The following is a 16404-nucleotide window of genomic DNA, read 5'->3' on the forward strand; positions in this document are numbered from 1 at the left end:
ATTTTTAATAACTCCAACATTAATTAGCTTTCGTTTCGATTTCTTTTAAGTTTTATTCAAGATAAATGGATTTCTTTTTTCTTTTGTATCCTTTTCGAAAATCTCATAAATTATTACAGTAAAAAAGTCAATAATTAGCGATATAAGATTGTACTAACATTTATAATAAAATAATGAATTGGAAAAGGGAAGAGATATATTAACGCTATTAGCACACAGAGATGAAGTTGGTAATAAAATTAATGAATTCACTCACATAAATAATAACCGATGTGGAAGAACGAGAAAAAAAAATATAAATGATTATTTGGGTTAAAAAAAAAAACTTTTAATTAAAGAAGATTTCAAAATTTAAATCATATTCAGTTTCTTTCTTTTCTTTTTTTTTTTAAAATAAATGCGCAATTTTTAAGTAAGAGGAGATTTTAAAATCCAAATTATACCGATTTATTTGATTGTTACATTAATGCCGAAATATAAATATTAATATTTTAAGCTTCCTTTTCAATTTTTATTTAATTATCTATGATTCAGATGATAATAAATGTCCCGAATTATAATATAAAAAGGTCATAGGGATAAAATTATTAACGGCTTATGTATCAATGATTATATTATGAATATCATAAATTAATTATATGTAGACACAGTTTATGACTATTGCGATTCTTTTGCAATCGAATTAATTCATATTGAATTTCCCATTCACTCTATAGTGTTGTCATATATTAGATAATAAAATAAAAATATGGAATGCTTTTAAACTCTTTATATTAGATTTCTATCGATATTGCATACTTAATAAAGATATAACTTAGATTATAACTTAATAAAGATTTTACGAAAATTAAAAATTCGTCAAACTGGGGAGAAAATATTCAATATATTTTCTGTTGCTTGTAATGCTAAATTAATAATTAAATAAAACAGTTTTGTTTATTTATTTTAATAAACACGATATATGTAACCATTAACGATTTGTAACTATCTCAAATAAATTAAATTCTATGAGTTTAAATTTAAAAAAGGAATAATAAATTAAACTATGAGTATATTAAGGGACGAAATCTACTAAATAAAAGATCAATAGATTCGAAATTTTAATTTCAATTCTTTCGGCTGCAAAGCAATCTAAAAATCATAATTTTTTTATTTATTTAAAAACTATTTTATTTCTATAGCGACTGAGTCCATTTTTATAGTAGATAATTGCGAAATATTTAAAATTATACTCAAATACAAAGCTATAATAATTTTCAATTTTGTGATATCTAGATCTCGACAAAGCTATTTATTGTAATTTACCAGACTGAACTGTGGCTTTTTCCTTGATGAAAGCTGCAAAAAACTATTTTAAGCACAAATACGTCATAAAAACTCGTAATTTCGATTCAATTTAGAAAAGGGAGCTAAAGATTCCATCGAAGCTTAATACTACTTTAAATGTGGAATCTATCGATACTCTGTAGTATAGAGTACTTAAACAATACACCATACCACAAAATCAAAACATCAACCCATTACTTTATGAAAGGTAAGGCCTGATGTGTTTCGGATATTTGTACCAAATTTCAATTTAGGAAAAGGATTTAAATAATATTCTATTGAAGCTTTAATAGTACTTAAAATTAGAAAACATTAAGTTGATCGATACTCTTTGGTGTAGTTTGCTTGAACATTCCAACATACCCATTATAGCTCAAGTTACTTTTCCAAAGTAAAAGATCTAAATCCGGGGAGATGTCTAATATCGTATTTCCGATACATACCCAATTTGAAGACAACATTCACCGCGTAAAATAAGTACTTCAGCCTATAATATACATTCGGGACACAAATCGCCAACAAACGCAATTTTCAATGCACGTTCTCTGCCGTGGAAAGAAAAATAAATTATTTCACGATTTTTGAATAATAAATCCGTGGGTGAAAAATCAAATCATCACACCATTACTTTATGAAAAGTAAGGTCTGATGTGTTTCGGATATTTGTACCACATTTCAAACGCGTTTAGGATTAAATCATCGATAGAGAATAATTCATTCTGAAACTCGTATTTTCGATTCAATTTAGGAAAAGGATTTAAATAATATTCTTTTGAAGCTTCAATAGTACTTTAAATTAGAAACATTAAGTTGATCGATACTCTTTGGTGTAGTTTGCTTGAACATTCCATCATACCATTATAGCTCAAATTACTTTTCCAAAGTAAAAGATCTAAATCCGGGGCGATGTCTAATATCGTATTTCCGATACATACCCAATTTGAAGACAACATTCACCGCGTAAAATAAGTACTGCAGCCTGTAATATACATTCGAGACGCAAATCGCCAGCAAACGCATTTTTCAAATAAGCTAGCACGCTCTTTGCTGTGGAAAGAAAAGGAAGAAAAAAAATCTCTCTCCCTATTTCTGGATGACAAATCCATTGGAGAAAAATCTAAGCGTTCGCTCTACTACTTTATGAAAGGTAATAAAAACTGTGTAAGAACCTGGAATCGATTCCAGGCTATACGCATTTTTAAGCTTCTCTAAGTGCCTGGAGAAAAGTAAACACAAAAATGAAAGACCCCTCTTTACTTCGATCAATAAACAATAATAGTAATAAAAGGAAAAGGGGGAAGTAAAAAAAAAAGTTTCCACTCTTCATCCATTTTCGAAACATGGAACAGTTTTTATTTTGTTTGTTCGCTTTTAGCTCTTTTTGTACGAGAAAACAAAGCGTTCTAGGAGAAAATGTAAGTAAACATTGATCATAAGTCCAAATGCTTTCAGTGAGGTGAAAAAAAAAGAATAGAGACAATTTTTATTCCAGAGTTTATATGTTTGCAGACAAAACCTGGGATTGGTATGGCGTTTTATTTATCAATAATAACACTTGAAAAAAATCGTAAGATTGAAATCGATATTATTTTTTTTATTTATTTCATTTATAAAAATAGGTTAAAACAAATCGCAAAATCAATCTGGCTGGTTGAAAAATCCTTTTGTTAATATTTTTTTTTCGCCTTTAAGCATATTTTCAAAGATACTTATTATTGACTTCTGAATTAAAACGAAATTCCCAACATTTTCATTAAGTTTGCAATTAGTTAAAGACTAATTAAGCGACTGTAACAAAATCCATTTCATCTAAATGGCCGCTAATTGATTCATTAAGTTTTATGAATTGATATATGAAAATTATGAAATGATTTAAGTTTTGAATTGACCTTAGTTACAAATTGATTAATGTATTAATTGGTTTATTAAGTTATTAAATGATTTGTTAGAATATGAAATTATCTAGTAAGTTATGAAATTATTAAGTAGTGATATGATTCATTAAATTTATTCTGATTTGATTCAACAGAATAATTCACCCCCCCCCCTTTGTAACTTCAAGTCCCACGTTCCTTTTATTTTCACTTGTTCTAAGAGTAAGCAAAACCCCAGATTATAAAATATAAATTAGCTAATAAAAAGAAAAATTATTTTGAAATGAATTCCCTTGTTTTTGAGTTTGAAAAATATGCAGTTCTTGAGATTTAGGAAAATTTAGAAGCATTGTTTCAAATCGTATACTCTTTCTTTAAATAAATTGCAAGATGGGTTCATTTCATTATAACATTGGATAAATTTTATGTAAATTTTTTTTTAAACGTATGCATTTCTTCTCCTATTTAACTCCAAGCAGAAAGAAACTAAAGATTTATTTAATAGAGATTTCGATATTGATGCTTTAAAATCATCGCTTTTCAAAGAAAAAGTTATACTTTGCAATTTTAAAATTTGTTTCGAATATTTCAGACTTCAATTTAATTTACTCTCGTATTTTTCTTTAAAAAAAATAATCAATTTCACGATACGATAGAGCCATCCATAGCACTTTTTAAAACGAAATTCTAATGCATAACTTATGAATACATAGATTAAAGTAATATATTTATCAAAAATGTCGTTTTTATTTCAATTTCACAAAATAAATCTGCTTTTGATTTGAAACATACTCATTTGCTGTACAAAAATGTTGAGATTTACTGTTTCCATCAAATATTCTTTCTAAACAACGCCAGCGTATTAAAATTTATGCCATTTTATACAGCATATAAAAACTAAATCATAGCATTAAAAGCAAAGAAACATTGCGAATAACCATTTAAAATTTCCATTTAAATAAAAGAGACCATTATTCGTTTTTCGAATCTTTGTATAAACAAAATACTCCAATGATTTCCTTTTGAGAGGAAAATAAATATTTGCATTGAGCAAAGAACAAATTTAATTTAGTGGAAAAACTTGAAGTAGAAATAAACAGATTTTTAAATGTATCTCACAAAAATTTAATTAGTTAAAAATAAAGACTCGCTCTTGCAGATATTTTTTTTTTAAAGCTTCATAGCAAAATTCTGCAAGNTTTTTTCTTTTCTTAATAAGATAATAACAAAAGAACTAATGTAATTAGGCATTGGTAAAGGAGAACGAGAAAGATAATTGTCAGAACAAATATTTTCAAGAAAAACTTTCTCTAACAAATAAATTTTAAAGGCTAACTCAGATTTGAAAATAATTAAGCTTAATTTTAAACATATTAGAAAAAAAAAAACGCATAGATAACTTCGAGAAAAGGCAAAACAATACTAATAAAGAAAGGTTTGATAAAACTTAAATGATTAGCGGGGGAAAAAAATTCAGCTATATTTTGAACTGCAATATTTTACTGTCACCAAAATCAGAATCGGTTAGACTGCGCTTAACGTAAACGACGTTAGAAAGAACGTAAAATTTAAAATCTCTTTCACGTACATTGTTGACGTTATAGCGGCGAGTATGAAACATGATTGCTCTATAGTATGAGCAGTTTTTTCAGAACGTATGCACAGAACAGAAAGAAAGAAAAAAAAGAAGAAAATAGAACGGAACATCATGAGTAGCTTTTAATCGCTAATGATCGAATTTTCAAGTAATAGGACTCAAACTTAATGGCTCACGAGTGTAATATCAAATATGCTAGTGAAATAGTGCAAACGATATTTTAAGTTGCAAAAACGCACTTTCTCTGAATAAACATACCTTTTATTGGATATATTTGGATACTTGACCCTACAAATTAAGGAGGTGGTGGTATGGTCTCAATAGTTTGGCCAGGAGTGGTCAAATGTTTCGCCACCTTAATATTAATTTTACTTTTTGCGTATTTCGCTATACCTCGACGTTCAAAGATAATTCCATGCAAAAAATAATTAATAATAATTATTTATTATTGTTTATAATTGTATTTAATAGTCGAAAAAATAAGATTTGTGAGAAGTAAAATTTTTTCATAATTTTAAAGAACGTAATTTTATATGGCAAAATACAAAATTTCAACGAAAATTCGTTTTAAATAGTCGTTACATTATATAAAAATGGCACGGGGCAAATATATTCGAATATTTAGGTTTAAAAAACGTTTTAAAAAAATATATATAAGACTGTTTTCATTAAAGAAAAATGTCCTTTTTAACAGCTTCTTGGTATTTCTATTCACTACAACGTTAGTTTTTTTTTTAATTCATTCAAATATAACTTAACATAACTGTCCATTAAACTTATTTTAGTTAATTAAATCATAAAATTCAAGAGGGCAATGTAAATTTAGTCTCTGTNTAAACATACCTTTTTTTTTTAATTCATTCAAATATAACTTAACATAACTGTCCATTAAACTTATTTTAGTTAATTAAATCATAAAATTCAAGAGGGCAATGTAAATTTAGTCTCTGTAAAAAATTCTTTACTTAGACGAACTTTTCAAGATAATTAATTTGATTAATTTATTAAATAATCATTTTATTTTATCATTATTTATGAATTTACTTCAATAAAGTTTTATTAATCATTTTTTTAATCATTATTTATGAATTTACTTCGATGAAGTTTTATTAATCATTTTTTTATCATTATTTGTGAATTTACTTCAATATATATATTTTTCAGATAATTCCAAACACAATACCAGACAAATTGCTTAAAGAAGAATAGATTTATATCCCAGAAGGTAAGCAATTTTATTTGTTTAGTAAATTTTAAAGTAATTTATTGCTTTTGGGAGAAATATTTTTTAAAACATCCGACAGTATATTCAAATAACATTTCTGGGTCTATCGCAAAATGAATGACAATTTTAATTTATAAAGCTTCCGTTATGCCAAAATTAATTAATTTTAAATCCATTTAATAAATTATTGAGATTACAAAGCATTAAGACAACGATTTTTAATATTATTATATTAAGAAGTTTAATCTATTTAATATTTATGATAGATAAATCATAAAATATTGAAGGAAAGAAATTTACTTGAGATATTTAATTATTTTAGTTATTAAAAGGGTTAAAAAAATGAATAAAAACCATAAAAAGAGGAGACGCATAAAGTTAATTTGCATTTAATTTCATAAAGGAGAAAATAATTTTAATTTGTTCTTACTTTAAATAATTCAAACATAATTTCAAGTGGAAAAAAAAAGTAAATTAAAAATTAGTTCGTCATTTCATCAAAAGAAAATATTGAATGTACTTAAAATCAATGCCACAAGATGAAAATGTTAAATAACTTTCGAGCGAAATTCACGAGATATAATTTTTTCATTGAAATGAAAATTAATTTAATTATTTTCCAAACTGAATTAGTTTTTTTTATATGCTTTATTAGTTTAGTCGTCTTTAAATGAACACAACTATAATCACAAGTCATTAATTTTTGAATGAGTTTCATAAAAAAAATTTTTTTTTTAATTTAAGGATGATAAAATAAGATTTTCTTTTAATAAATATTAAACAATTTATTTTAACAATATCAAAAAAAGTTTTTATTTTTAAAACTGCAATAACAAAATGAAGCATGCAAATATCGCTATTTTAACTCAAATTTTCTAACATAAAAATAGTTTTTATGAATGTTATTTCTATTTACATATAAATCATAAAAATAATCATTATATGATCATACAATGAATCTTACTTTTAATAAATAATGATATATTTTATTAACGATAATATTATGCAAAATTGCTTAGAAAGAAAAAGCACATTTTCGCTTCGATTTCGGAAGTACAATAACAAAATGGAATGACAAATAAACAGAACTTCCAACTTTTTAGACAAAATTGTTATTTTTATCTATTATAAGAATAATGAAATGAAATATTAAATATATTTGAATAAGAATGAATTTATCTAAATTATTTAAATGAGTTACGCGGTATGCTTTCTATAAGTATAACAAAAAATGTTTTTTTTCATAAATATTAATTATGCAACATTATTTTGAAAAAAATATTAAAACACTTTCAAAAAAAAATTATTTGACTTCAAAAATATAACAACAAAATAGAGTACGCAGATAAACATTATTTGATCGCGACATTTCTAACAAAATAATTATTTCTATGAATGTCGATCTATCTTATTTATTTTTTATCTCTTTGTTATACAAACATTAAACTAACGGAAAAAACGATACTGATTAAGCTTCTTTTTTATTCTTTAATGTAAAACTCACCGTACCCAATAATCATACCGGTAAAAGGAAATTTAAGTAAATAAACTCTTCGATTCAATGTGGAAGTACAAACAGAAGAGTTAGGCAATTTAACAGTCGAGGTTTACTTTTTATGATCGATATAAATGGGTTTTACAAATTCTTAATGATTGCCCACAGCCCGCGCTTACGGGGAGAGGAAAAAGATCAAAAATACGGGCTGCTTCCTTTTGAAATCAGGGATTTAAAGACTACAAAATCGTTTTCCAACTTTTCTTCTTTTACTCTGCCACTAAGAAAAAAATAAAATGTTGCGCAAAATATAAAACAGCGGATATAAGAAAATTAAGAAAAGGAAACTAATGTCCGTTCTTGAAAGAACGGGAATAAATTATCCAAAGAAATGTTAAATAATTTTAAGATAAAACTCGGCTGAATGAAAATTACTTTTAAATTTCACGATATATATATATATATATATATATAAAACAAAGGAAAATTACAGATTAATGAAAAAAGGGGGAAAAAGAAAATTAATAATAAAAATAACAAAAACTGGGGGGGAGGGAAATCCGAAAAAAAAAGGATAGAATTCTTCTAAAAAATCCGGAAAATAAAAGATATAATATTTTCATCAGCCCACACGTATATATCCGTAAAATCCCGTTTTATATCCGTAAAAAAGAGTGCTTTCCAATATTGTATCAATATAGCCAAAGCAAAATATATCAATACAATAGTGTGAGTTAACAGACAATAGTTTTTGGGGATATAATCGTGTGGGCTGATGAAAAGATTATATCTTTTATTTTCCGGATTTTTTAAAAGAATTCTATCCGTTTTTTCAGATTTCCCCCCCCCTCCCCAAGTTTTTGTTATTTTTATTATGAATTTTCTTTTTTCCCCTTTTTTCATTAATCTGTAGTTTTCCTTTGTTTTATCTTCATTTTGAACTTATTTTATGAGTTCTATTTACTTACAGCTTATGAGCAATAAATGAAACTTATTGTTTTCCGTAATCTTCTTCGTGTTTTTTTGTATTTATTTAATATGTTATATATATATAATATATATATCGAACTTGTTACGTCAAAAAAAAAAAGATTTTTATATAAATAATTTATACATATATCATCTTAATGTTAATTTAAATTCTTACTTCGAATTTTTTTCGAAATAGAAAATTACATTTTTTCGGAAAAATCACAATGTAAATTTATTGTAAACCAATTCTTTTCTATTTAATGCTTAATTATTTTCGTCTTACTTTTAAAAATAAAATTATAATTGTTGTATTTAGACTTATAGTCAACTATCAATACAATCATATTTATTAGTAGAAAGTTGAAGGGACGCTTATAATTAATAATTAAATAATTTCGGGAAATAATTTCGAGATAGCAAGTTCAGAACTAAATATGTTCTAAAAAGTAGAAAAATATATTCTAAAATATTACTCTAAAAAGTAAAGTCATGAAACATAAGAATAAACTACTAATAAATGTGTATGAAATGATAGTTGACTATAAGCCTAAATACTACAATTATATCTTACTTTTAAAAATAAAATTATAATTGTTGTATTTAGACTTATAGTCAACTATCAGTACAAACATATTTATTAGTAGAAAATTGAAGGGACGCTAAAATAATTTCGAGATAGCAAGTTCAGAACTAAATATGTTCGAAAAAGTAGAAAAATATATTCTAAAATATTACTCTAAAAAGTAGAGTCATGAAACATTATAATAACTACTAATAAATGTGTATGAAATGATAGTTGACTATAAGTCTAAATACAACAATTATAATTTTATTTTTAAAAGTAAGACAAAAATAATAGTATGCATTTAAATAGAAAAGAATTGGTTTACAATTAACTTTCGTTGTGATTTTTCCGAAAAAATTCATTCTCTATTTCGAAAAAAAATTCGGCATAACAAGATTTTGAGAAGAAACCTTTCGACATAGGAATTCAAATTAACATTAGGTAAATATATAATGCCAAGGGAAGAAAATATTTTTTTGACATAACAAAGTTTTTGAGATATCGAGAATATACAAAATTTGATTTTCTTTTAACAAATGGTAAACAATTTCTTTAAAAAATATAGATTAAATTTTAAATGAGAATACTTAATTCTAGAAACATAATCACAAAAATGGCGTTCGCAAATAGACATCATTTCATCTCAACATTTTAATCAAAAAAATTATTTTATGGATTTTTTTTTTTAAAAATCTTTTTGCAACACAAAACTAACGGAAAAAACGATACTTAATAGCTTTTGTTTTTTAATTCTGAAATGTAAAACTCACCGTTCCCAATAATCATACCGGTAAGAGGAGAAATTAAAGTAAATAAAGTCCTTCGATTGGATGTGAAAGTACAAACAAAAGGCAATTTAACAGTCGAGGTTTACTTTTATGATCAATATAAATGGGTTTTACAAATTCTTAATGATTGCCCGCAGCCTGCTCTTACGCAAGAAAAAAAAAAGAAAAAGAAAAAAAAAAGACGAAGAACAGGCTGCAACGTTTTGAAATCAGGGATTTACTGACTGCAAAATCGTTTTTTCCAACTTTTCTTTTTTCTCGGACTCTTAAAAAACGAATTAAATTTTGTGCAAAATGTAAAGTAGAAATTAAAAGTTCTCTTTCGAGAAAACAAAAAAGAGAATAAATAATTAACAAAAGAAATGTTTGGTTTCTTTGAAAAGCTATTAAATGAAAGTTCGCTGTGCATAAATTTTTGCCAAGGGTTCAAAATTAATTATTTGTCAAAAGAATTAACATACCAACTTTTAAGAAATCAATATACCCACTTACAAATCATTTCTATGTTATAGCTACTTAGCTTTTGATGAATTATGAAGGGAAAAAAAGAAAGGTTATTAATACTATATAAAATATATGTAGTTACCAGTAAAATTTATTATGGATCAAAAACTCAATAGCCTATCAAAATTGACAATAATTCAATTTTTAATATTGCAAATTAATTAAAAAAAAAATTCTTTTGTTATTTTAGTCAGGTGTTTTAACTCACTTTTCACCAATCCCGTCCATTATTCTGTGCACCTGCATCCCCCCCCCCAAAAAAAAATAATAATAATTCCAACTANCCGGCAAAAATTAAAAAAAAAAAAAAAAAAAAAAATTGCTTTTCCAAAATTGCATCAATATTCAGTATTAACAATTTAAAACTAAGAAATATATTCCATCTACGAAACTGCTCATTATTTCTAAATTAGCTAAATAATATAATATTTGATCATTTCAGCTCGTTTACATTTTGTATTTGAAACCTTGTTTACACTGCGTAATTAAATATTGATTTTAACTGCATAAATAAATAGTGATTTTTAAATTAACTTTTTTTTTTATTTAAATGTACTATATTGCAATTTTTCGGTCAATAAACTTCAGTTAAAAGCAACCAAGTAAATCGCGTGATCAGTAATAAATAAAACCGTTTTTTTTTTTCGATTAGAAAGTTAATAAAATTTGTATTATTGTTTAGGAAAAGAGTGGAATTATATTTTGTTTTTGTTTATCAAAAGAGTTATTGGTAACATTTAATAACCGAAAGAATTGTTTTTCTTAAAGAAAATTGGGAAAATATATCAGAGGTTTTACCTAATAGTTAGGCTTAAACTGGTTTTTTCTTCCGTAATTTGAAATTCCTGTACCAAAAAAAAAGAAGAAAAAAAGCTGGCTTTTTATTTTTTTCTGAATATAGATGTCTAACTGTAATTATAATTGTTAAAAGGAAATACACTCGCAGAGATGCCAATTCAATGTTGACCATAATATCGGTACCTTTAACCCTAATATGGCACAACTCTCTTGAACCTTAATAAAGTGTTAAATTGAAACAAGGTTTCGTTCAAGATGAGCCAATCGTGCTTTAGAAATACGATAATATGGTTTAACTTTACACCATATGAAAGTTGTAATAAATTTGATCAATACTAAAATTTCACTGGTCCAAAATTTCCATAATACGAGTAATAACTCGTAAATCCGTTTTCGCTATGTAGAAATATTAACATCTATGGCGAATATCGGTATTAGCTCACTTTCTTATGAACCGGCAGTTATAATGCATTAATTCGGATAATAATCAGAATTAGACGGTCGGTAAGCCATTAGTTGACTATTCGGTTAATTTCATAAAATTAACGGAAAACGGTTGTTTCAGTTTAGAAAATCATTATTCACGACGATATTAGTAAAATCAGATTGCTGAGCGAAACATGAAAGTGTTTCTAACAAATATCTTTCATTTCCCTTATAGTTTTTTTCCTCGATAACTAAATCGGTTTTGATTTTTTTAACGCTCACCTTTCTCGATAATAATTCGTCAGGTTATGATAACGTTTTTCCTTTTTTGTCTTTCCCCGCTTAAATAATAATAGCCTATATGAGCAGATTATTTACTTCCTTTATATTTCTGACTCCTATACTATGATAGTAGAACAACCTGCAACACAACTTTAAAAAGTTTTCCGCAGGTTCTACTGGTAACTAAACACTAATTACATTTATTCGGAAATTCGGTGATTACTGATCATTTCTCTCAAAGCGATAAATCGATTTTTTTTTAAAAAATGTCAGCAAATTTATACAACATGATTTGACATGCGTTAAATAGGATCATTCGCTATTAAAGTACCTCAAAGCTGTCTGGCCGTATTGGTAGTTATAACACAAACGGTCGTTCTTGTGCTATCTCCGATCACGATGAATTAGAATTACAGACGAGCGATTCCAAATTCACCTATCATCGAATACATCAATTATTCAAGGAATCCTTTTGCGTGATCCACTAACAAATCCACCTTTCTATGTCGCAGAGTATTGTTTCCCGCGACATAAATTGAAAATCCGCCGATCAATTCCGCAGATAAAAGCGAAACACAATGAAAACGAAATGACAAAATTCGCTACGATAATCGCTGTATTGAAGTTTCATTCTGAATTCCCGTTATTACCTTGCAGAGAGGGTGGTTTGCATTCATCGTCCAATAATCCGATAAAAGGAAGAAACTATCTGCTTTCCGACACAACGCTTGTAATTTAGATCTCAGGATAGATAATCATAACAATTATTATTTTAAGCGCAGTTTTCCGAAGATGGTATTGAGCAGATGGCCTGGGCTCTTGTTTAGATTTTGCGAGTAAAGGGATCGGCGTTGGTTTCAAAAGAAAAATGCAATTACTGCAGTCCGTGTTCTGCAACTGGTTGATGAAGGCGAACATGGAGAGTCTTGATTATTTTTAAAGAAAATATATTTCCAATAATACGCTATATGTCTGAAATGAATGCAAACAGAGAAGCTCTTAAAGGAAGGAGTAGTTTTCATTTAAAGAACATTTTCAATAATTCATGTTCATTGTTTTAAGAGATGCGGGTTGATTCAAATTTCAGTACTAGTAACAACTATAAGTAGCTAAATATTGAAATAGATTGCCGGCTAATAATATGAGATGAACAGAATCAGATTTCAGTAACTATAAGTAGCTAAATATCGAAATAAATTCAGAAATAAACGAGATAAAAAAAAATAATCATATTTCAGTCTCAGTTGATTACCTCAATACCTAGATTCGATTTTTTTTTAAAGCAGATAGATCTTGAGAACAATTTGTGAGATGAACAGAAACCGACTTCAGTCTCAGTAGTTAACAAAATATCTAGAATCAATTCAGATTCTTAGAGCAGATGGATTTTAAAAGCAATATCTGAGATTAACAGAATCATATTTCAGTCAGTTGGTATACTGAATATCTAGAATAGAAATAAATTTTTAAAGTAATATGTGGGATGAGCAGAATCAGATTTCAAGTAACTCTAAGCAGCTAAATATCGCAATAGATTCTGCAATAAGCGAGATAAAAAAAGAATCCTATTTCAGTCTCGGTTGATTAACTCGATACCCAGAAACAGACTTCAGTCTCAGTTGTTAACAAAATATCTAGAATCAATTCAGATTTTTAGAGCAGATGGATGTTGAAAGCAATATCTGAGATTAACAGAATCATATTTCAGTCACAGTTGGTATACTGAATATCTAGAATCGAAATAAATTTTTAAAGTAATATGCGAGATGAGCAGAATCAGATTTCAGTCTCAGTTGTTAACAAAATATCTAGAATTAATACAGATTATTTGAGCAGATGAATGTTGAAAGCAATATCTGAGATTAACAGAATCATATTTCAGTCACAGTTGAAAAACTGAATATCTAGAATCGAAATAAATTTTTAAAGTAATATGCGAGATGAGCAGAATCAGATTTCACTCTTAGTGGACTCAAAATAAGTTTTTAGAGCAGATGGTTAGAAGAAAGAAAAACCAGTATATGTTTCATAGCAAAATGCAATATCTGACCGTTTTCTGAAACTGGTCGATAAAGGCAAGTGAAGAGATTCATATGCTACATATTTGAGATGAATGTTCTGATCTGAATTTGAATGAATGCGTGGAAGCTCTCGAGAAAGCCGTAGCTTTCGGTTTATATCAATTTTTGAGTAAGATAATTTAATCTCAAGTGTTTTCTATAAGAAGAACAACTTAATTAATAAGATATCAGTAATTTAGGTTGATTGTTTGAAGTAACAGATACGTGAGATGAGCAGAATCGAATTTGAATCTCAGTCAGTACCTGTAAATAAATAAATAGTTAAAATCGAAATAGGTAATGAAAAAAGCTTAGAAAATATTGTAACGAGATAATAAGAGGAACGACATAGTACTTCAGCTCTTGCATCATTAAATAATGCATTAAATTCAATCCCATTTTTTATTTAAAATGTTAAAGATCCTTTTAATAATTTAATATTTAAAAAACGCCCAAAGATAATGTCTTTAAACTGAAAAAAAAAATTTCACTAAAAAAACAAGGCGAAAATTCATTTTTGATAAAGAGTCATTAATTTTCCGATAGAAAAATTGACTTATACCAAAGGAGAGGAGAAAAAAAAGTGTTGAGAGGTGAAATTTTTTCCCAATATTACCATACGAAAAATTCATCATAAAAATGAAAGAGTTTTATTTTTTTCCTTGTTCAAGAAGACAGGTGGAAGTTAAGTCTTATCGAAGCATGCAAATTGCAAAGCCTTGTTGCAATCGTTGCAAGAAAACATTTCGGCATTGTTATCCACTGAAATCCAGCCTCATTGAAACGCATGGAGGGAGAAAAAAATTCCTTTTTCAGAGCAGATAATAACCATAAAAGTGTAAAAAGAAATTTAAAACTCTCCTTTCGAAAAATCTCGTCCGAAAATTTCCCAGGCTTGTATTGCCAACAAGAGTGGCTCATATGCCTCCACCCCTCACTGCCAGCTGTTGGTTGTAGTCAAGACAGACATCTCAAGTTAAAAAAGTTGAGGTCAGGTGGAAAAAGAAGAAAAAAAAGGGACCCCCTCGTCTTCTTGGAGATGAATAGTACCCATTAGAAGAAAAAGATGGCTCTTTTCATGGAGCTATTGCAACAGCTGTTGCCAAGCTTCTTGAAACCAAGTCCGTCATCCGCTTGCATTTAATCCCTCTTATTATTATTTTTTTTTTTCCTTCTTTCCATTCCTCCATCCCTCCTGTTCGCACCATCTATTTATTTTATCTTTGAAATAGTCCTCGGTTTCTTTTCTTTTGGGGAGTTTGAAGCCTAAAACCGCATTTTGAGTGATGGTCTGTGTTCTTAATCCTTTGGAGACCACAGAACAACTAGACAATGTTGCACGCTAGAACTTTTTTTTAATATGTATATGTAGATTGCAGATAAATTATGCTTGTTTCTGTATTATTATGCGAGAAAATTTGCTATAAAAATCAATCTCCATTTTCTTTATTAGAATAGTTTTCAATAGGCTAGATTTATAGGATTAGACTAACATTAGTCAGTTTAGATCAACGAAGTCAGATTGTAAAATGGCAACGAACTGGTTGAAAAATTGTAGATTGGACGTGCAAGGTTTTTAATCGAAATAGAAATTTATTGCTAATAAACAGGCAATAAATTATTAAACCAAATTATAAATTCCATTAAGTTTAGTTTTTATTTAATTTTTCCATTCCACAAGAATTTTCACTTAAAGTTAAAACTTATTTTTATAATTTTTTCAACCAAAATGGAGCAAAATATTTATAATTTTTTTTGTCATAGTAGTCACGTTTAAATGAAATTAATCGCACAAAAACTATTTTAAAATACGAACTTTTTTTTCTTTCATAAAAATTCTCCACTTGCGTCCTAAGATAGTATTTCATAATAGGGCTAAGATTAAATATGAAAAACAAAAAAACCTCAACAATCCTCCATAGCGTGTGGAAATGCATTTTACCCTGATCTGTTCCTCTTGGCCCCTTCGATTTTTTTTTTTGGTTCTATTTTTCATCTTTTTATTTCTCTCTCTCTCTCTCGATTAATGTTTTTTTTTTTTTTAAAGTTTTGTTTCTCAATCTTATTTTTCCTTTTTTGGTGGCGACCTTACGTTTTATATTTGAAATCACATTGTTTCTACTCGTTCACATCTGGCACGTCTTGAAAACGGGCGCCTATTTTTGAGCTCTTGAAAACGTCGACCATTATTTCCAACTAGTGCATTTTTGAAGCGAATGAAGTTATATTAATCAAGCAACATTTCACGTTATTTTTACTTCTCTTTACTTGAAATTTAAATGAACAAAAAAAAAAAACTTTTCCTCAGAGACATAATAAATGTAACTTTAAAAGTGTATTAAAACATCAATGAGTTAATTAAAATTGTCAAAACTGAGACACTTTTATAAATTACATATTCTCCTCGCCCTCTTAATTACATACGACAAAATAGGATAAACACAGATCTCTGGAATTTAATTACAACATTCAACTCAGATAGCATCAGTCAA

At 27.3% G+C, this 16404-nt stretch overlaps 1 protein-coding gene and 1 long non-coding RNA gene across 5 annotated transcripts in view; one reads left to right on the forward strand and one right to left on the reverse strand.

The window, feature by feature from the left end:
* LOC107445773 (Sequence-specific single-stranded DNA-binding protein) overlaps positions 1-16404 on the reverse strand; it is a 254058-nt gene that overhangs the window by 92513 nt on the left and 145141 nt on the right. The window lies entirely within an intron of this gene.
* Positions 1-16404, forward strand: part of LOC107445774 (uncharacterized) — a 54049-nt gene that overhangs the window by 24756 nt on the left and 12889 nt on the right. Inside the window, exon 2 of the long non-coding RNA XR_006225810.2 lies at positions 5962-6022. This is a non-coding gene — a long non-coding RNA (uncharacterized lncRNA). The remainder of the gene's footprint in view (positions 1-5961; positions 6023-16404) is intronic.

Source organism: Parasteatoda tepidariorum, chromosome 9, assembly GCF_043381705.1.
Source record: "Parasteatoda tepidariorum isolate YZ-2023 chromosome 9, CAS_Ptep_4.0, whole genome shotgun sequence".
Lineage (NCBI taxonomy): Eukaryota > Metazoa > Arthropoda > Arachnida > Araneae > Theridiidae > Parasteatoda > Parasteatoda tepidariorum.